The sequence below is a fragment of the Spermophilus citellus genome (assembly GCF_964194105.1).
Source record: "Spermophilus citellus genome assembly, chromosome: 15".
NCBI classification, from domain to species: domain Eukaryota; kingdom Metazoa; phylum Chordata; class Mammalia; order Rodentia; family Sciuridae; genus Spermophilus; species Spermophilus citellus.
Genome location: NC_138195.1, coordinates 53616339 through 53638529, shown reverse-complemented (window position 1 = coordinate 53638529; position 22191 = coordinate 53616339). Strand labels below are relative to the sequence as shown.

The 22191-nt window shown below is 45.7% G+C and overlaps 1 protein-coding gene and 1 long non-coding RNA gene across 3 annotated transcripts in view; one reads left to right on the top strand and one right to left on the bottom strand.

Moving 5' to 3' along the window:
- TSPAN14 (tetraspanin 14) overlaps positions 1-7445 on the bottom strand; it is a 55552-nt gene extending 48107 nt beyond the window's left edge. The window contains exon 1 of one of the 2 annotated variants that reach the window (XM_081266945.1): positions 7257-7445. The gene's annotated coding sequence lies outside the window, so the exon portion shown is untranslated. The remainder of the gene's footprint in view (positions 1-7256) is intronic. The other variant, XM_081266944.1, reaches the window with a different exon arrangement.
- On the top strand, positions 6544-10160 carry LOC308633820. The gene is made up of 3 exons (XR_014018878.1): positions 6544-6920; positions 7930-8075; positions 10034-10160. It is a non-coding gene; the product is annotated as an uncharacterized lncRNA (long non-coding RNA).
- The last annotated feature ends 12031 nt before the right edge of the window (positions 10161-22191 follow it).

Here is a 22191-nt window from a genome sequence, read left to right as displayed (position 1 = left end):
GGAAGCTTCCAGACTCAGGCTCTGAATTAAACTGCCCATCCACCCCTGTGCCTGGGCACACGCCACTCCCTCTTCCTATTTTTCTCAGCATCCCAGGGCCATAGGGAATGAATGCCCCAACACCACACTGACTCTTTTCTTGGCATCCCCCCTCAAAACTTATCCTGTTTACACACTGCTTGTATTTCACAGGAAGCAACTATGACAAGGAGATAAAGCGTGTGGGAGGCAGGATGGCTGTGGAGAGCAGGGCTGTCACCATTCTTCCCCTGCAAGGGTGGAAGCCCAACACTGGCCTTTGGGAGATAGGTAGGTCCTTACAAGCAGCCAACATGTTTTCCCTACAAACAGGCAGCCTGGTTCCTATAACGCTGACTTCTGAGATGAGAGTGGCCAAGACCAAACATACCATCTTCTCAAGAAGGCAGGTGGGAGCCTGCCCTGATTGGTAAGGGGCAGAGTCTGACCAAGTAAGTGGAAGGGCAAACAGAAAACCAGGGGGAGCATGGCTTATGGAGCAGAAGGAGCCAGGCTGACTGGATGCAAGGATCCAAAGGCCTCATACAGGGAAAAGAGCTGTGGGGTTATCACAGGCAGCACATGCAGTAGCTCACACCAGGAGGGCCCAGAACAGAAAGTACCCTCAGTCCAGTCAGAGAGAAGATCTGCACAGCACCTCCCTGGGCCCAGCTCAGAAAAAAGAGACAGCACTAGGCTGAAAGAGGGGTGGGGCACAAAGTTGTCAGACCAGTTTGCTAGACCAGACCTGGGCAGCAGGAAATGCAAACAACTCAGCTTTGGAAGCCTGGCAGATGGAGCTGTCCAGAGAAAAGTGGCAAGGGTTGGTTGGCCAGCAGATCCCGCTACAGTCTGGGTCTTCATTTCCTTGGAGCCCACTAATCTCCATTTTCTTGGAGCCCATTAATTCCTTGAAGCTCCCTACTAGCCTGCTTCCTGGGTGCAGCAGGCTAGTAGGGAGGAAGCCAAGAGATAAGAAACCAGTAGATGGTGAAAATAAAAAGACCAAGGTTCTGGAAACAATGAGGGACCCTTATGAGAAGGGACACCCACAAAGAAAGACCACTCCTGTGGGACAGGGGTAAGTAGTCATGAACTTAGACTAGAGCAAGAACCATGGACAAGCTAAATACAGGTCACTGCTGGCCATGGGACACTGAAAACAATTCTGTCCTTCATCAAACTTTTTAGTCAGGTCCTTTGAGCCCTCTGCTGAACTAGTTCTGACCTCGGGCTTCTGTCTCTATCTTAAAAGAGCCCAGTATTACCAAAAATCCTGCTGAGTTGGTTTATTCCCAATATCCAATCAAGTGCCTCATCTGCCACCATTCACTAGTTAATATCTAATCACTTGGGCCTACCTTCAGCAAGAATCCTGTTACATCATTTACCAAAAAAAAAAAAATCCTATCTTCTTAGAAATTTTCCAGGTCCCCCACACACTGCTCCTTAGCTGTGAAGTCCCAGTCTTCCTTTGTTGAATTTGGAGTTGAGCCCAATCTCTCTCCCTTACTAAAAATCCCATTGCCATTGTCCTGAATAGTTTGCCTAAATGTTTAAACAAGTGCCAGAATAATTTTTTTCTTGAACCATTCAGAGCTCCCCAAAGCTTCCCAGACCTATCAACTCCCACCCTTCACCCAGTGTCCCCTACACTTCATCTGGGGTTAGAGCTGGCATCCCCTTCCAAGCCCCAGGAATACACTGCTTTCTGACTGGGGCGAAGGACTGAAACAAGACTACTACCCTGCAGGCTGGTTAGGCACCAGGGAGATCACGGAGATGGGTAATGGTTACTCAGTGGGCATTTACAGCCTCTCTGTGGAGCAGGGAACTGAGCACAGCTAAGTGCCCCTCAGACTGGGCACGTACTCTTGCTGTCCTGAGCCCCACCACAGCCTGAATTGCTGCAGTGAATTTATGGCGCCCAGTTGTACCTTCCTGGGAGGCCCCAAACTGAAAGTTAGATGACATCTTCTTCTGATGCCTTAAACTCAAGACCCTGCCTAAGGACTTTGTGTCCTTGGATATGCTACTGCCCTAGGCCCTCGCAGGTTCAGAACTCTGACACCTCAGAATACAGACAAAAAAGTCAGGGGCACTCACTCCCTTCAAGATGCTGTGTGGGTCCCTCTCCTGAATGTCAGAGTTGTGAATTCCTCAAAGCCTCTTTTTTGAGTGCTCCTTGAGCTCTATGGCATACATGAGCATAGGCCCAAGAATTGGCACACATATTCAGGGAAAACCCAGAAAGGGTTCACCAGCCCCTTGCCCTGGCCCCTCCCCAAATCTTACCCATACCAACAGCAGAAACTCAGGTCTGCCTAATGCCAGGGAACACAGAGTCTGAGGCAGCACTAGGGGCCCACCTCCTACTAGGATCCCAGCAGCCAATTGAGACAACTGTCATGGCTCTCAGTCATCCAGAGCAGGCTGACAGAGCTCAAGGAGAGAGGAGCCTGACTCTCCAGCTATCTAGCCAAGGTCTTTACCCTGTTGCTCAAAGACGGAAGCAGACAGACCTCAGGAGGTAAAGGTTTCAACTCTCATCTGCCGAGGCCCACTTACAGGCCTGCTCCCTCCTAAGAGAAAACCACAGCCCCGCCCAGCTCCACCCAACCCTACCAGGCCCAAGAGTGGAGGGAGGAAGTGGGGTTCCCAGAATCAGCTGCTGGTAAGTATTTTGCTGAGAGCCTCCAGACAGATGGCACTGTCCCAAACAGAATATCAGGCCTGACTCGGGCTCTGGACCCAGTTTCTCAAATCTGAAGTGTTATTCACACTCAAAGCAACCCAGTGAGACAAGAAGGCAGATTTGATTCTGCTTCACTATACAGAGGAGAAAATGTAAAACTGTGATCTAGGACACTTGGTCAGAAATTAGACACAACGTGAAAGCTGGCCTCCCCACTGTCTACTCTGTGAGCTGGTTGGTGCCAGTCATCTTCATGTTGAATCATCAGAGATCCTGAACAATGCCCACTAGCCAGGTACTGTGCTAACCAACACAATTACTTGCTCTGTCTAAATGAAAAACATATGCGGTTAAGGGAGAAATGAGTGGGAGACTACAAAACCCTATGCTCTTCACAGTCAGAGAAGACACTGCTTTTTGGGTTTGGGAAAAGCAAACCCAAGATACTGGCTTCTCTAAGCCCAAGAGTTTCAAATCACCAGTCTACACAGCTCCCTGGGGACTCTGATGGCCAGCCAAGAGTGGGAACTGCCGGAGATCACAATTACTTGTTCCTCCATTCCACAGATGGGAAAAGAGGATCTGCAAAAGGAGAAAATATGCCTAAGGATAGTGAGTTAGCCATAATGCAGAAGAACCTGAGGTTTCTCCACCATTCCCAGTGTCTGTGGGATATATTGGATGTCACCAGAAACCAAGCAGGTAATGAAGCACAAAAGCAAGAACTTCAGTGTAGCTCGGTTTTTAACATCATCTATGTTTTCTAACCCCTTCTAGTACATGGTTCCAGAGAACCATCCCAGCCCCACACTCAATCCTGTTTGCCAATGAGTCCACCCTCCAGTTACCTCTCCACACAAACACTCCTGTCCACACTTCTAGGCCTGCAAGCTCAGCCTCAGAATATAAAAAGGGAAGGGGGAGGATACAGTTGCCAGAGGTAACTCTACCTGTTCCTGCTTCAAGGAAAGGTGGCTAGCCACATCTAGGCGGGATAGGAAGTACAAGATATCCTAGAACTCACAAGCCAGGGCAGTGAAGTAGAACAGGAGCTGGCTTAACTTCTCAGGGATAATAATATTTCACTTAAAAGGCTACTGGGACTCAGCAGCAAAAAACAGGTATCATCATCCCTAGCAGTGGACTGGGACCTGAGCATGTGCTTCGTAAGAATCTCTGACCTGAAACTTGCCACTGGTTCTTAAGCTTCTGAATGAGTGGATGAATTAATGAATGAGCAAAATAATATTCAGGAATTCAAGTAACTTACCCAGGACCAGAGGAGCGAAGTGACTTTGCAGACCACCTCTTACTATCCTGAAATGCATTTTTGTTTACCATACCTCTGCCTTTCAAATGTAGCACCTCATTTCATCTTTAACTTAAATGGTACTTCTCTAATTCATGATTACTGCTCCTGGTGACATAGATACATACAATGATAATAGGATCCCCTCTGTGTGAAGAAACCACAGAGGAAGGAACAGTGGCAGGCAAGTGTTGGGCATAAGTGCTATTCACCAAATGTTTCTGATTCTATCTCCTCCCCACTTCGCAGGTAAATATGGCCATGTGACTTGCTTCAGCCAATGAAATACCAGTTCTAGGTAGACGGGCTAAGAATCAGGGGAGGATTCATCATGCTCTCTATCCCTCTGTCCAAGTGGCCAGGAAAGTTCCAATGAATCCGCATAGTACCATATGTGGTCCTATAATGAGGACAACATAAAGACAGGCAATGGATATGTAGAGTGAATGAGAAATAAACCTTTGTTGCTTTAAGCCTCTGAGATTGTGGTTACCACATCAAACCCTGATCTCTCTAGACAGATATAAGCAGTGACTTTTCAGTCACTTTTCCCATTGTCTGTAATACCACATAAGCTACATCAGCAGTCAATCAGCAGGGATCTGGAGGTACCTGCTGTGTGCCCAGGCTGTGTTAGACTCGCAAGATGCTTTCTGATGCAGGGATAGAAAGGCAACTGCCCCAGTAAGAACTTAGTCTTTCTGCTGTGGGCCAGGTTTGTTCAGTATATTAATCAATTTTAATCACTTCTTGGAGAACGGCATTAAGTAATGCCTGTTTCCAATTAGCAATCAGGAAATCCAGCTCAAATTGAAAACTCAAGCTAAGTTACTCTGTGACCTCTCTTGACCACTGTTTCCTATCTGTAAAATAAGGTGATTAATATCATCTCACACTGGGTTGTTTCAAGGATTAAATGAGTTAATATAAGTAAAACTAGCATAGTTTACTGGTTTAAGTCTCAGTAAATACTAAGCCTCAACAAAGTCACTATTACTATCAATATTAAACCTGCCACATATTTGCGGTAAGCTTCTCCAAAACCTTCCTAGATTGTACACCAGCAAAGGTTTCCCAGGACTGGCACAATGGCACTTCGTAGGTGCTGCCAAAATGAATTCTACTCAGCTGAAGTTAAACAAGGTCAAATCCCTGAGCGCACTGTGACCTAGAATGAGGCCTCAGGAAATGGTTCCATACACCCTGGCCTCCCTGGGAACTTCACTCCCATAACCTGCAAAGCAGGCCCCTCCCCTCCCATGCAAGGCATGAGCTTCATCCTCCCACTCCCAAACATAGAAAGGGAGGAGCAGTCCTCACCTGTCCTAAGAGATTAGCACAGTTGCTAAAAAAGGGGTGGATCTTCCCTGGGCAGATAACACTTCTGCAGCCCCCTCTCCTCCATGCCCTTTCTTCCTGGGAGCAGCCACAAACCTGCAAAGGCATCCATGACTCAAATTCTTGTTTGATGCTGCTAAACTCAAATCAATAAACACTATTGGGCACCTATTTAAGTCCAGCCTGGATTCTAAGACCACACAGGTTTTACAGATGGTCAGGGAATCACTAGTCCTAGAACACTGCCTGCAACAGTGCCAGATAATATTAGGTGGTCCAAGTAGTGGAGTTCAGAAATGAAAGGAAGAGACTGACACATCAAAGAAGTCTTCACCTGAAGGTGGAGTGCAACAAAGGATAACACAATGAGAAGGAGAGGGAAAATTTATCTGGTAGCCTGGTTTCTAAGGTCTGACCTCGAAACAATAGAAATCTTCAGAATGGGACCTGGGGGTATAGCTCAGAGGTAGAGCATTTGCCTAGCATGGTGTGAAGCCCTGGGTTCAACCCCCTAGTGTGGCAAAGTGCAATGGCACTGCAATGGCACTGCAAGCACACGCGTGCACACACACACACACACACACACACACACACACACTGAATGGGACACAAAGCTTGGGGACCGTTGAGGAAGGGGGCTAGAAGGCAATATGGAGCCATGATGGAATCTGGCCTTCATTCTGAGGGTGCCAGCACCCAGGAGCATCCCTGAAAGGAAAATTGCCTCCACCAACCACTGTACTGGCTGAATGTGGATCTCCAGGTTTCCTTTCACAAAAGGGAAGGGGTGGCCCAAGCACTCAGATGGCACCAACTTCTACTTCCAGGTCAAGGGGCAGGGTGAAGGCTTCTTTGAGGATTTGGCATACAGCTGACACACCAGCCCAAGAGTGACCTCCTGTAGAGCAGATTCCAGCTCTCAGCACACCTGCAGAGACTCCAACTCAAAGCCCTACACTCTCTGGCATGAAGTCCTCAGACCAGCGTCCAGGGACAGTTATTTAGTACTCACCACTGCTTGCTGGCCAGCGCCAGAATACCAACGGGCTCACGACTTCCCCAAACTCCGACTTTCTACGGAGGCCAATTTTAAGTTCCCAAGACACACGTTCAAGTGGTCCCAAGGCCAACGTCCCTACACACACACACACACACACACACACACACAAACTTCCTAACCTCCGCAACGGGGACGGAGCAGCAAGCTGGGACGAGCCACAAAAGCAACCCGGCCAAAGCTTAGTCCAGGTCAGGGGTCGGGGGGTCGGGCTCTGCTTCCAAGCACGGAGAAGCTGGGTCTCCACGTACTCAAACTCCGACAGCCCCAAGCCGGAGCCAAGCAGAGTCGGACGCACAGTCGCGTGCGCGACTTGGAGAACACCCATCGCTGAGTAGGGGGAGGGGGCAGCTCTCACTGGCCTGTACCCACCCCTCCACCTTCAACCCCGACCCTCGCTCCCGGGTGCCGAGGTTTGGCTACGGAGCCGAAGAGAGCGCCCACCCCGGGGCTCGAAAGCCGAGCCCGGAGCGACGGCGGGAATCCAGCCCCTCCCTCGCAGCGTACTCCCACCCCCGCCCGTCCCCGGAGGAAACCAGGGCGACTGAGTCAGGAGCGCCAGCCGGATCACCCGCGGTGCCTCTCACTCCGCCCCGAGCCTGAGTTCGGCTCCGCAGGGTCCGGGCCGCGGCCTCCAACCTCTCGCGGGCGATCCGGGCAGACAAAGCCAGCGCCGCCCGCGGGGCCGCCCCCGGGCAGGCGAGGAGGCAGTCTGAGGGACCGAGCGGGAATCTGGGGAGCAGTCCTTGTCTCCGGTGGACGTTCACTGAGGGGTTCGGCCTCAGACAATGAGGGGGGCAGGGCCTGACGCTTCGGCTGGGGCTCCGCGCGATACTCACCCGGGCGCGGCAGCGGCGGCGCGGCCCGGTCGGCCGAGGAAGTTAGAGCAAGTTCGGCAGCGCCAGGCGGGAGGGCGCGACTCGGGCCGTCCAAGCGGCGGGGGCGGGGCGCAGAGGGGCGTGGCCGGGGGCGCGGCGCCTGGCGCCGGCGAAGGAAGGGGCGCCGCTTCCCTTCGCCGCCCGGTGCGGCCCCGCGCCTGGCCCCGCCCCGCCCCGCCCCGCCCGCCGCGGATCGACCCTCCCCCGCCGCGCCCCGCCCCGCCCCGCCTTCCAGCTCTCGGAGCACCACAAGCAGTGAGGCCAGATCGCCGACCCGCCCCTTTGTCCGACTCTGGGCGGTGCCCTAGGCAGGGGCCAGCCCTGGTCCTTGCCCTAGCGGTGGGTGAGCGGCGCAGGAGGAGCCTGGACCCTGGGCGGGCATTTGTGGCCACTGCGAGCAGTCGCAAACGCCCCTCCGGTCTTGCCCCAGGCTTGGCCCCAGCGGAGAACAGCGAGCTGTGGGAGGCCACATCTCAAGGGATGCTCAGGGCGACTGGGTAGAGGTGGGAGAAGGATTAGGAAAATGGCTGTTTTGAAGATGGAAGGCGTTCTTGCCCGGCCTTGGAAATCCAAGGTGGGGGTAATCTGTAAAAGAAGAGATGGTAAATTAAGATTTTTATTTCTTTGCATACAGAACACTAAGGACTCGCTCCTTCCAGCCTTGATGCTAAAAATACCACGCTTTCTTTGAATCTCCTGCTGAGATTTGTTCCTCACCTTTATGATGAGGAGGTGGCTGAGGTGATTCTTGGCGGCATGGGAGACCTGAAGTACAGACAGGTATGCAGGGGGATCCACCCTGCTGGCATGCATCTCATGATGAAAAGGCTGACCTTCCTAGCATCGGCCTCCCTACTTGTAAAGTGAAGCACAGGCACACTGCTGTTGCTTAAACTCACAGAGGGGACTGAGGATCAGGTAGTCTGCTCTGCCTGGCAATGCATAACAGGAATCTTACTAGGCTGGGGGCACAGTCACCGCACATCTGTAAGCCCAACTATTTGGGAGGTTGAAGCAGGAGGAGGATCAAAAGTTAAAGGCCAGCCAGCCTGGGCGATTAAGTGAGATCCTGTCTCAAGGTAAAAAGGGCTGGGCATATAGCTTAATTGTAGAGCGCTTGCCTAGCAAGTGGGAGAAGGACCTTGGTTCAATTCCCAGCCCTACAAAAACAAAGAGAGAGAGAGAAACTTGAAATGGTATCTGTTCAGTTTATTCCAGTTATTGCTGTTTCTTTAAGGGATTGCAACTGTCTCTGTGACACCCCAGGTAGTTTAAGGACCTCTATGGGGACTTGACCCTCCATTTATTTTCAGCAGACAGTAAGTGCTTGACTGGGGGCCTGATGTGTGCTGGGCCCTCTTTTCATGCTGGGTATGCAGTGTTCTTGAAGTAGAGGGGTGAAAGCTAGAACGTAGTATAGCTATCATATATGGGCAACCTAACAGGAAACAGAGAACTTGGAAGGAATCTCAAAAGGGATGTGGGCATATAGGAGGCTTTGGTAGAGATTGCTAGATTACTCTAAAAACCATTCTCACCCTTTCTTTTCATAATAGAATTTCTCAGCCTATCCTGCAATTATGAATAATCATGTGACTCACTTCCAGCCAGCAGGATGTAGGGGTGATCATGTGCAAATTTTAAATTGGCTTTAAAGGAAATAATGTGCTTTCCTCAGCCATTGTTCTTTCTTCCTCACTGGAATATATGGATATACTGTTGGAGCTCCAGTAACCATATGGAATCTGTAGTGGAAGCCATGTATTGAGGAAGTTATGGAAGAGTGAGAATAAATGTGGCTTCCTGATATTTAGGGAGTCATCACACCTACTTAGCTACCTACCTATTGACTTTTTATATATGTTTAATCTTCTATTTTCTGGTGCTTGTGACCACATTTAATTTTGACTTTTATTAGACTACAGAGGAGTTTGTTAAAATATAAATTATCCCAGAGCAGGTTTGTACAGTGATAGGAAAGATCTAGGAGAGATAGAAGGAGCAGTGACTCTGAAGAGCAGACTAAAGAAGATGGGATATGGGCACTGATGAAAAGGTCACCTCTGATGGAAGGAGACTGCCACAGTTATTAAGAAAAGCACACAGAGGCTGACATATTTCCAGTGAAGAAAAGATGACCATTCACATCTGATGATATCTGTGTAATCCTGGATGTGAAGGTCATGAGCATAGAACAAGAGGAAGGAGAGTGAAGACAACTTTGTGAATCATAGACTGAGTGATGTTGGAGGTTCTGCCAATCTGAGCAACCTCTGGGACACATTTTTTTCTTTTTAGACAGGTTGAACACACTGCTGCAGGTTCTTAAGAGGGTGGGGATATGAGGCTGGGGTTGTGACTCAGTAGTAGAGCTCTTGCCTAGCATGTGTGAGGCACTGAGCTTGAGTCTCAACACCACATAAAAATAAATAAATTAAATAAAATAAAATTTTAAAGAGGGTGGGGAAGATCCCTCACAGAGTCAGCATGTCCTACCCCACCTCACCCCACCCCATCCCCCAGCAGTTCTCACTGGACACTCACATCTGATACTCCTCTGCCATTCCCAGCTACCCAGCTTTCCCATTTTGACAGCAACATGGGGTTGCTTTTGAGAGCAGCAGAGAACATCCATTCAGAATATGTTTTTATTTCCTTTATTAAAAATGAAAGAATTAGGATACAGACAGCCCCAACTTATAAAAGAATTGTATTGTAACTAGTAATTTCCTTTGCAGGCTAGTCCCTAGGACTGTAATTGCCAATAAAATAGCTGAATTAAAGTACTGACTACAAGCCTGGAGTATGGATTGTGGGAACAAGGAACAGTAAAGAAAGAAAGAAAGCAAAGAAGTCAAGAGTTTCTTTTCCTGAAGCAAATATCAATTAAAGTTTAAGTGGGAGAACTTGGTTTTTGTCTTCCTCTGAATTCCTCCATAGTCCTTTGTCCTGAAGCTGCTCTTGCCCATCCTGGGCTGTACAACCATGTATGCACTGGCAAGGGGCAGGCACAGGGGACCCTAAAGAGAAGTGAGATTTGGTGACAAACTTTCCTAATTCATAGCTTTTTCATCTTGGGCAAACCATATGACATCTATGAGTCTTAATGTTCTTACCTAAATTGTCAAGGTCTTAGTAATACCCATCTCACAAGCTCCTCGCACAAATTGGCTACAGGTGTAGGTCAGTGGCAGAGCACTTGCCTACCATGCTACCATGCACAGGGCCCTGAATTTGATTCCCCAGCACCTCCACAAAAAAAAAAAAAAAAAAAAAAAGAGAGAGAAAGAGAGAGAGAAAGAAAGAAAGAAAGAAAGAAAAGTGTCAAATGAAATAAAGTTTGTAAAACTGAAAAACAGTAGGTAAGCTGTGAAGAACTCTGTTACCCAGGAACGATTTCTTATTAAGGCCACACTGCCAAAGCTCTTCACAATAGTCAGGAAATAATTAGTTGGAAACAAGGGGCCTCTACTTAAACCAATGTAGGAAAATGGGGAGGGAAGAGATTACCGGAAGGATATTCAGGTCACTCAGAATCGAAAGAAGAACCTGAAACCAAAGTTATTCTGGAAATTCATGGCTGATACTAGGGGCTTCCCAGACCAGGACCCCCTGCCTTTCTCTCCTACTTCTTGGAGTTTGCCATTTCAAAAGTATATGACTGTGAATAATTCTATACTCTAGCTTGATTTGGACAAGTTCCAAGAAAGATTTCTAATTGGTCCAACTCTTGTCATGTGCCCATTCCTGGACCAATCACTGTGGCGAGGGAGATGGGATACCATAATTGGGCCAGCCTGAGTCACATGCCCATAGCTCAAGACCTATGTTAGAAGAAGGGATGGTGTGTGCAGGACCAACATCATAATTCCTGGCAGAGTCTTGTATAGCCGGTCCTAGGCAACCACTGAAAGGTTTTAGGCAGAATAATGACATTGACATGTTTGTGCTTTAGAAGATCCCTAAGACTGCAGCCAGAAGAGTGGGTTGAAAGGAGCAAGATTAAATGGGGAGGGGAGGATTATAAAGGAAACTGTAGTAATAATTCAGAACAGATAAGGCAGGATGCAGAGAGGTGGACAGAGTCAGGATGCTTCCTGGATATAGAACTGAGGGTGAGGAGTTGAATGGGAAAATAAGGAAACAGGAGACATCATATTCTGGCTGAATGAACAGTGGTGCTATTCGCTGAGACAAGGAACTCAGGGGTCGTTTGTATGTGTATATCTAATGAAAGTTGATGACTTAGACCTCTTCTCTACCATGCGGCCTGCGCAGTGGTTTCATTAATGAGGTTCTAGGCATAAAGTTAGTTAGAAGAGATCGAAATAAAACACACAGACCAGTTACCTTATTTATATTGCTAGGTCCGAGACGGCTCACCTCTCTGGTTCCCACCTCTAGCCGCCCAGCAGGGCAGCAAGGATTACTCTGGGCTAGCAGGAGAGAGAGAGAGAGAGAGAGAGTGAACACGCCGGGGAGTAGCCTTTTATTTGGGGAACAAGAGATTCAGGGGAGAATTCCATCCAATGAAGGTTGAGGGGGGGCTGCACTCCAAGGTCAGGGTCAGTGATTGGGTCCCCGGGGTCAGTGGTCAGGCACACCCCCACACGGATGGGCTCTCTCATCAGGAAAGGGTCGGGAAAGCTTCGACAGAGCCAAAGCGCCTCAGGCCCTTAACGGGAGTCACCCAATCACGTGTCAAAATGGCTCCCCACACTCTTCCATTCGAAGTGCCTCTGGACAGAAGGAATAGGTCCAATTTGAGATTGTATTCAGGAGATACATCTAAGCAAAAGCCAAAAAATTGCAGGTTTTGTATCAATTAGGAATTGTGTTTAGTCCTTATAACAGTGACCCAACTACATGCTTTACCCAAATGGGTTTTGTTGCTGATGGTAGCTATAGTTATTGAAAAAACTTCCAAGACATACTGGGAAAAAGAGCAGGCTGATTGGTACCTCCACAATGTCATTCAGCTCCCAGGTCCACTCAGCTGGTCTGTTCTGGCTCTCCTCAATGGCCAGGTTTTAGCCTCAGTCGACTTATAATCATAAAAGAAAAAAGTTATAAAGAGAGCTGTGCAATGGTTCAGGTGAAAATGAGGCAGAATGGAGAAAGGTGGATAGTCACCATAGTTTTCTAGGATGTAGAACTGAGCACTGTTTGGGAATTTGCCATAAGGCATGAGAGAAAAACAATAGTGCAAAGGATTCAAGGATACTGGAAAGAAAGCAGAGGTGTTGTATCATAGGCCTTGGCTGGTAGGAAGGAGAAGATGGCAGTGGAGCTGGCAGGCCCTCAGTAAATGAGAAGATGATATGGTAACACAAGGCTGTGGGTGTATTCATGAGAATGGGTGACCACGTGGAGCAAAGAAGTAAGTCAATGGCCCTTACTTAGAGTGAGAAAGTTAGGGCCAAGAGGACAATTTGAGGATGGGTCATCTCATGTATGGCAGGACTTGAGATTAGTTTTAAATGGATGTTTCCTTTCTTTAAAAAGAGGCCAGAACTAGGGGAGAAAGAACAAAAAATAAGTTGATTTCTTGGCCTATCTTCCAATGCTTATTGTTTTGTTATGATTTTTTTTATTTCACTATGGGGGATTGAGACCAGTGGTACTCGACCACTGAGCTACATCTCTAGACCTTTTTTAAAATTATTTTTTTATTTTAAGACATAGTCTCACTAACTTGCACAGGTTGGCTTTGAACTTGGATTCTCCTGCCTCAGCCTCCTGTGAAACTGGGATTACAGGTGTGAACCACCACACCTGGCTAGAATGAACTATTTTAAGGAGCCTGTAAATTTCCAAGTACTTCTTATTCCCATTAGAATCTGCATCCTAAGCTATGTGACCTATGCCCTCAGGTGGTATTCCCTGCAAGACAGAACTAAGATTTGTGATAGTGAGCATCAGACACAGAGACAGAGGTGTACTCTTCAGTGATGGGGGCTGAACTTTCAGCAGATGGTGGTAATAAGTAGACCCATCATATCTCTGGCCAAGGTTGTGCCACCCATGAACTGGGGTTAGGGCAAGAAGAAGGTGATTTGACAGGTGACCTCTCAACGTCCTATCATCCTTGACTCAACCATGGTATAATTACTCCACATGGGAGATGGTTTTGCCAAAGAAGGAAACCCTACTTGTGGCTAGATAGTACATCAGAGGGAGAGAGCAGATCATAGAGGTCAAGAGCAAGGACCTGAAAAATGAGACTGCTTGGGCCGAACCTCAACTCTCCCCTTGAAAGCTATGTCCACTCAGGGTTGAGAGTTGCTCATGTCCGTTCAGGGAATTATGGGGTATATGTGGATATAAAAGCCACTTAGAATTAAGAATGTTATATCTGGAATAATCTCATGTGAACTGACCTTCATAAAGCTCTGGGTTAGTAAACTAAATGTGGAAACGAGGCTCAGAAGGAGTCACCCAGTCCACAAGCAGTAGAACTAGAACTATCATCTTCAAATCCAGACTTGAAACCCCTGTTTGTCTCAATCTCAGGGTTTTGAGGGTCTGCTAAGGCCCTGGGACCTCCAGGTTCAGACCCTGCCAGGAGAGTCCCAGAAAGATCCTCATGTTTCCATCCCCAGAAGCACGGGACAGGGGTGCACTGGGACTTACCTGAAGCAGAGCACAGGTGAGTACTTTAGGCATCACAAGTGCCCCTCTCTGTTTCTCTCACAACTTTGGGGCCTTTTAGCTGATCCCACTGGAAAATCTGGTTGTCCTTGGGGACCCATGCCCAACAGCTGCTGTATGTGCACACACTGCCACCTAGGGGCAGTCTAAGGAATCTCTGAGTTTTTCAAGCTGCTGCTCTGTGGGCGTGTGTTGCAGGCAGAAGGGCGCATATATGCTAGAAAGGAGGGCACAATTTTGCCAACCTTGTGTGACACTGCTTCTATCTCCTTCCTCCGGGAGCACTCGTTCTTCTGCTTACCCACTCAGGACCATGTAGTGCACACCCAGCTGCTCCTCAGCCTTCTTTGAGGCACCCTGTTTCCCACTTCCTGTACATGTTTCTGCTCTTTCCAGACTCTGATCTTAGCACCCCCACCCCATCTTCACAGGCTCTCTGCAGTCCCAGTCACTCTGTGTCTTTAGATATTCTCTATGCACTTGGCCACACCATGTCTTTATCATGAGACTTAATCTCTATCCTGCGGTCCCAGTTACCCCCTCCCTGACCCTAGAACAAAAATCTGATCCTATCAGTCTCCCTCCCCCAAATTCTTAAAAGTTCATCTTGAATACCAACCCCTTCCTGTGTTATTCAGAGGCTGGGCCTGGTCAGCCTCTGAATGGACTGCTGTAACCACATTCTGACCACAGGCCTCCCTTGCACTCAGTGACCCAGTCTGTCCCCTCCATGTAGGGGCCACACAGGCAGGACTTAGCGTTTGAATTTGCTCACTCGCTTGGAATTTTCCCTAGTGGAAGGAAGGTGCCAAGGCTGTGCCCCACCCCACGGCTCTGCCCTGTCCCCAGTGTGTGTGTGAGCGGGGAGAGCAGCTACATCCACTAAGTAGTTGACGGGAGGGATTCAGAACTTCCTTGCCTCTTTTCCTGGGAACTAATGGAACATCCCAGCTCAGAGCTCCCATGGGATCAGTTGAGGCCTCATTGTTCAGTTCCTGTCTCTACTCAGTCCTGCTTCCCTCCCTTCCTGCACATGCATTTCGGGGTCAGCTTCTGTTTCCTGTGCACTTGACCCCTTGCCCATGCTGTTGCCATGGCTCAGAACACCTTTTGCCCATTCCCTTTGCCTGTGTGAAGCCAGGAAAAGACAAAGTCACCCAGCACAGCCTCTCCTCAGTGCCTTTTGTAGAGCAAGCCTGCAGGGGTCAGGATCTGGTACCATCCCCATGTCATGTACTCCCCATTTGTGCACTGATACTGGTGTCTCTTTTTCTACTGCACCAGCAATTTTAGAAGGGCACCCCTCAGGGCTTATGCCAGATTTCTGCTCACTGGCTCCTCTGTAAATCTTTGGTTTCTGTCCCAGCGTTTCTCTGAGATGCACACTGAGACACCCCAAGAACCCGTAGCTGATTGCTCTATTCAGCTGACAACATTAGCATCCCTTCTTGGACAAAGATTTTATTCAAGTCTTGAAAGTCCATGGCCAGCCCAGGAGGGTCTGATGTACAGTCTAGGGCCTGACTCTCATCCAGTCACTATACCCTGGGTGGGAATTTAAGTCACAGAACCTGATGAGTCTGGATTAGGTGTGGCCTGGCCAACTCCCTCAGGTTCCCAGGAGAGGGCAGTGATGAGCAACATACAAGCGTATTATCTATCCTGCTGGCTGTTTCTGCCACTGATTGCAAATAATAAAGAAGCAATTTTAGATACACTCACTAGCATTGAAAGCAGAGTTAGTATGTGTTTACAGGTCCAGTTCTGTAATGGTTATGTTATTATTTATCAATATTTAACGGTGTTAAAAACATTTATAAGACTGAGTCATTAGATTCAGGAAGGGTGTAATTGATGTTTAAATGTTCAGGGGAAATCTATTCTGTTAAAATTACAACAATTTGATTTATTAATTGTGGAAATATTATGTAAATATTTAGAGGAATGTTAACAGTTTCATTTTTCTTTCATTGGACATTTGACACGATGTGGAGTTGGAAATGTTTCTCTGTGTGCACAGAGCCCCTTGGGTATTAAATAACAGCTGCAGAACACCCTGGAGGGTACTGGGAGCCAGTTTAGGTAACAGGGCCTGAGTGGTCTATACTCCAGGAGGTATGAGAGTGTCTTTTCTGTGATCTGTCTCACAGCCCAGCAGGAACCAGTAGAAGGGTTTGCCCTCCTGCACTAGGATGACGGGCTCGCTGCTGGTAGCCTCCCAGCTCCCATCCACACAGGCCTGAAGTTTGCCCCAAGGTTTCATGAGTCATGAAGGATGGGAAAGAGATGAGAGTCAGATAAGGGCAGCTTGGCCTCTGCCTGGCAGGGTCTTCAAAGGCTTCCTGCTTCAAAGGGCAAGCAGCAGCATCTGCCTAGGAACTGCCTGCACCTACATCTCCAGTCTCTCCTGGCCTCCTCTTCTCTCTCCTCATGAGCCATGCTGGGACAAAAGCCTGGCAGAAGAATGGGCTTCCTCTTCTCTAATCAAACCTGGCCCAGTCAGGAGGGAATTAGGGAGGCCAGGAGGATTAGCATTCCCAGGGCACTTATCTGGATTTGAGCTCTTTTCCAGGCTCCTGTACAAAGAAGCCCATGTAGGCCTATGGGGCTTCCCCAGCTCCTCACTCCATGTGGATTTTTTGCAATTCAGTGTGGCCTGAGTTTCACACCACATTTATCTGTAACCTTCTCTGAGGGGTGAGGGGCAGATACACAAACTTCTGTCAGTGAACTAGCTAGGAAGGTATACTAAGAACATAGTAGGTGACATTTATATAACCTTGTTTAAAATATTGGATTAATTAATACATTCACATGGAACAAATTATAAAGATCCAAAAGGGTACTAAATAGAACATTGTCCTCCCTATCTATGTCCTCAATCACTATTACTCTGTTTCTAGAGGCAAATATTATTACCAGAGTTTCATGTATTTTCCATATATATGTTAAGGCAGACATTTGGGTTTCCCCCCAAATCCATTCTTTTTCAGGGGTGGGGATAGAACCACCAAATTTTGGCTGGGTACAAAGCCATCTATGAGAGAGACTACATTTCCAGGGCTGTAGCTGGGGGGGGGGGGGCGTTGTTCAATCTCCAGCACCACCAAAAAACAAAAAGGAAGAAAGAAAAAAAATGAAAAAAAGGAAAGAAAGACTACATTTCCCAGTCTCTGTAATAGATAAGAGCATCCTGAAGTCTTGTCCGATAGGATGTGAGCAAACGTGAAGTGTGCTATTTCCAAGTTGTGACTTAAGGGAAAGAAGTGCGACCTCTACATCTCCTCCCCACCAGCTCTGGTGAACTAGTGGGTAACTTCGTGGAATATGAAGGCATTGAGGTAAGATGACAGAGTAACAATTCAGAAGAAAGCTGACCCCTGACCCAGTGGGGCCACCTGCCCAGCCTTGGATAGCTTAGGTATAGACTATTCCATTTTAAGAGAGAAATAAACATCTATCTTGTTAGAGCCAAACAAATATACATATAGATGGATAGGGACAGAATAAATGGGATTCTGTATGCCTTGGTTTTTGATTTGCCAATGTATTTACACTTGCCAGTGTATTTTGGTTTGTGTTACAAATATATTGGTAAACTGGGTTTGGCGGTGTGCACCTGTAGCTCTAGCTACGCAGGAGGCTGAAGCAGGAGGATGGCTTGAACCCAGGAGTTCATGACTGGACAACAAAATAAGACCCTCATCTCAAAAACAAAACAAAAGCCCCCAATATATTCCTATTTAATATATTTGTATTTTTCATGCCCAGCTAGATTATTTTTTAAAGCAATTTTATGTTCATGGTAATATTGAATGTAAGGTAAAAAGATTTCCCATATAATCTCTACCCTGTACCTGCACAGCCTCCCCATTATCAACATCCCCTACCTACCTGGTATATTTGTTATAATTGAACCTACATCGACACATAAGAATCCCCCAATGTCCATATTTATATTGGGGTTTAATCTTAGTGTTTATATTAGTCAACTTCCTCTTGCTGTGACAAAATGCCCGAGAAAAGAGAAAAACAACCTTAAAGGAGGAAAGATTCATTTTGTCTCATAGTTTCTGAGGTTTCAGTCCATGATTGCTTGGTACCATTGGTTTGGGCCTGTGAGGAGGCAGCACATCATGGCAGGCAACCATAGTGGGCCAAAGCCCCTAACTCCCTGGTGGCCAGAAAGCAGAAAGAAGGGACTAGGGTCCTAATTTTCCATTCAAGGACATGCCCCCCCGTGACCTAACTTCCTCAAACTAGGTTTCACCTCCTAAACTTTCTGTCACCTCCCGATAGTTCTATTAACTGAGGACATGAAATTTTGGGGAACATTTACATTCCAAATCCTATCAGTGGTTTGAACCTTCTGTAGGATGGAAATATACAATGATTGTATCTATCATTAAAGTACAACACAGATTAGTTTCACTGTCCTAAAAATCTTCTGTGTCCTATCTATTCCTAACCTATCTTCCCCCTAACCCTTAGCAGTCAACAATTTTTTTACTGTCTCCATACTTTTGCATTTTCCAGAATATAATTGAATCATATAGTATGCAGTCTTTTCACATAGCCTTCTTTCACTTAGTGATATGCATTTAATTTTCCTCTGTCTTCATGGCTTGATAGCTCATTTCTTTTTAATGCTGACTAATATTCCATTTTCTGGATATACCATAGTTTATTTATTCATTTACCCACTGAAGAACATTTTGGTTGATGCTAAGTTTTAGCAATTGATAAAAGCTGCTATAAACATACATGTGCAGATTTTGGTATGGATAGTTTTCACCTCTTTGAGATAAATACCAAGGAATGCAATTGCTGAAACATACGGAAAGGGTTATATTTAGTTTTTTTTTTATTGGTTGTTCACAACATTACAAAGCTCTTGACATATCATATTTCATACATTAGATTGATGTGGGTTATGAACTCCCAATTTTTACCCCAAATGCAGATTGCAGAATCACATCGGTTACACATCCACAATTTTACATAATGCCCTATTAGTAATTGTTGTATTCTGCTACCTTTCCTATACCCTACTATCCCCCCTCCCCTCCCCTCCCAACTTCTCTCTCTACCCCATCTACTGTAATTCATTTCTCTCTTTGTTTATTTTCCCATTCCCCTCACAACCTCTTATATGTAATTTTGTTTAGCAATGAGGGTCTCCCTTCATTTCCATGCAATTTCCCTTTTCTCTCCCTTTCCCTCCCATCTCAAGTCTCTGTTTAATGTTAATCTTTTCTTCTTACTCTTCCTCCCTGCTCTGTTCATAGTTGCTCTCATTATATCAAAGAAGACATTTGGTATTTGTTTTTTAGGGTTTGGCTAGCTTCACTAAGCATAATCTGCTCTAGTGCCATCCACTTCCCTGAAAATTCCATGATTTTGTCATTTTTTATTGCTGCATAGTACTCCATTGTGTATAGATGCCACATTTTTTTTATCCATTCATCTATTGAAGGGCATCTGGGTTGGTTCCACAGTCTAGCTATTGTGAATTGTGCTGCTATGAACATCGATGTGGCAGTGTCCCTGTAGCATGCTCTTTTAAGGTCTTCAGGGAATAGTCTGAGAAGGGCAATAGCAGGGTCAAATGGTGGTTCCATTCCCAGCTTTCCCAGGAATCTCCAAACTGCTTTCCAAAATGGCCGCACCAATTTGTAGTCCCACCAGCAATGTACAAGTGTACCCTTTTCTCCACATCCTCGCCAGCACTTGTTGTTATTTGACTTCATAGTGGCTGCCAATCTTACTGGAGTGAGATGGTATCTTAGGGTGGTTTTGATTTGCATTTCTCTGACTGCTAGAGATGGTGAGCATTTTTTCATGTACTTGTTGATTGATTGTATATCCTCCTCAGAGAAGTGTCTGTTCAGGTCCTTGGCCCATTTGTTGATTGGGTTATTTGTTATCTTATTGTCTAATTTTTTGAGTTCTTTGTATACTCTGGATATTAGGGCTCTATCTGAAGTGTGAGGTGTAAAAATTTGTTCCCACGATGTAGGCTCCCTATTTACCTCTCTTATTTTTTCTTTTGCTGAGAAAAAACTTTTAAGTTTAATTAAGTCCCATTTGTTGATTCTAGTTGTTAACTCTTGTGCTATGGGTGTCCTATTAAGGAATTTGGAGCCCGACCCCACAATATGTAGATCGGAGCCAACTTTATCTTCTATCAGACGCAGAGTTTCTGATTTGATATCAAGCTCCTTGATCCATTTTGAGTTAACTTTTGTGCATGGCGAGAGAAAGGGATTCAGTTTCATTTTGTTGCATATGGATTTCCAGTTTTCCCAACACCATTTGTTGAAGATGCTATCCTTCCTCCATTGCATGCTTATAGCCCCTTTATCAAATATAAGATAGTTGTAACTTTGTGGATTAGTCTCTGTATCCTCTATTTTATACCATTGGTCCACCCACCTGTTTTGGTACCAGTACCATGCTGTTTTTGTCACTATTGCTCTGTAATATAGTTTGAAATCTGGTATCGCTACACCGCCTGATTCACACTTTCTGCTTAGAATTGCTTTTGCTATTCTGGGTCTTTTATTTTTCCATATGAATTTCATGATTGCTTTATCTATTTCTACAAGAAATGCCTTTGGGATTTTGATTGGCATTGCATTAAATCTATAGAGAACTTTTGGTAATATCGCCATTTTGATGATGTTAGTTCTGCCTATCCATGAACAGGGTATATTTTTCCATCTTCTAAGATCTTCTTCTACTTCTCTCTTTAGGGTTCTGTAGTTTTCATTGTATAAATCTTTCACCTCTTTTGTTAGGTTGATTCCCAAGTATTTTTTTTTTTTGAGGATATTGTGAATGGAGTGTTTTCCCTCATTTCCATTTCAGAAGTTTTGTCGCTGATATACAGAAATGCCTTTGATTTATGCGTGTTGATTTTATATCCTGCCACTTTGCTGAATTCATTTATTAGTTCTAGTAGTTTCTTTGTAGACCCTTTTGGGTCTTCTAGGTATAGAATCATGTCATCTGCAAATAGTGATAATTTAAGTTCTTCTTTTCCAATTTTTATGCCTTTAATTTCTTTCGTCTGTCTAATTGCTCTGGGCAGTGTTTCGAGAACTATATTGAACAGAAGAGGAGATAGAGGGCATCCCTGTCTTGTTCTGGATTTTAGAGGGAATGCCTTCAACTTTTGTCCATTCAGAATGATGCTAGCCTGAGGCTTAGCATAGATAGCTTTTACAATGTCAAGGTAAGTTCCTGTTATCCCTTGTTTTTCTAATGTTTTGAACATAAAGGCATGCTGTACTTTGTCGAATGCTTTCTCTGCATCTATCGAGATGATCATATGGTTCTTATCTTTAAGTCTATTGATGTGGTGAATAACATTTATTGATTTCCGTATGTTGAACCATCCTTGCATCCCAGGGATGAATCCTACTTGATCATGGTGCACTATTTTTTTGATGTGTTTTTGTATTCGATTCACCAGAATTTTATTGAGGATTTTTGCATCTAGGTTCATTAGAGATATTGGTCTGTAGTTTTCTTTCTTTGAGGTGTCTTTGTCTGGTTTCGGGATCAGGGTGATGTTGGCCTCATAGAATGAATTTGGAAGAGCTCCCTCTTTTTCTATTTCCTGAAATAACTTGAAAAGTATTGGTATTAATTCTTCTTTAAAGGTTTTGTAAAACTCCGCTGTATACCCATCCGGTCCTGGGCTTTTCTTGGTTGGTAGTCTTTTGATGGCTTCTTCAATTTCATCCATTGATATTGGTCTGTTCAGATTGTGTGTATCCTCCTGACTCAGTCTGGGCAAATCATATGACTTAAGAAATTTATTGATGTCTTCACTATCCTCTATTTTATTGGAATATAGGTTTTCAAAATAATTTCTAATTGTCTTCTGTATTTCTGTAGCATCTGTTGTGATATTGCCTTTTTCATCTCGTATGTTAGTAATTTGAGTTCTCTCTCTTCTTCTCTTCGTTAGCATGGCTAAAGGTCTGTCGATCTTATTTATTTTTTCGAAGAACCAACTTTTAGTTTTGTTAATTTTTTCAATAGTTTCTTTTGTTTCAATTTCATTAATTTCCGCTCTGATTTTAATTATTTCTTGCCTTCTGCTACATTTGCTGTTGTTTTGCTCTTCCTTTTCTAGGGCTTTGAGTTGGAGTGTGAGCTCATTTATTTGTTGGTTTCTTCTTTTTTTGAGGAATGACCACCAGGCGATGAACTTTCCTCTTAAAACTGCTTTCAT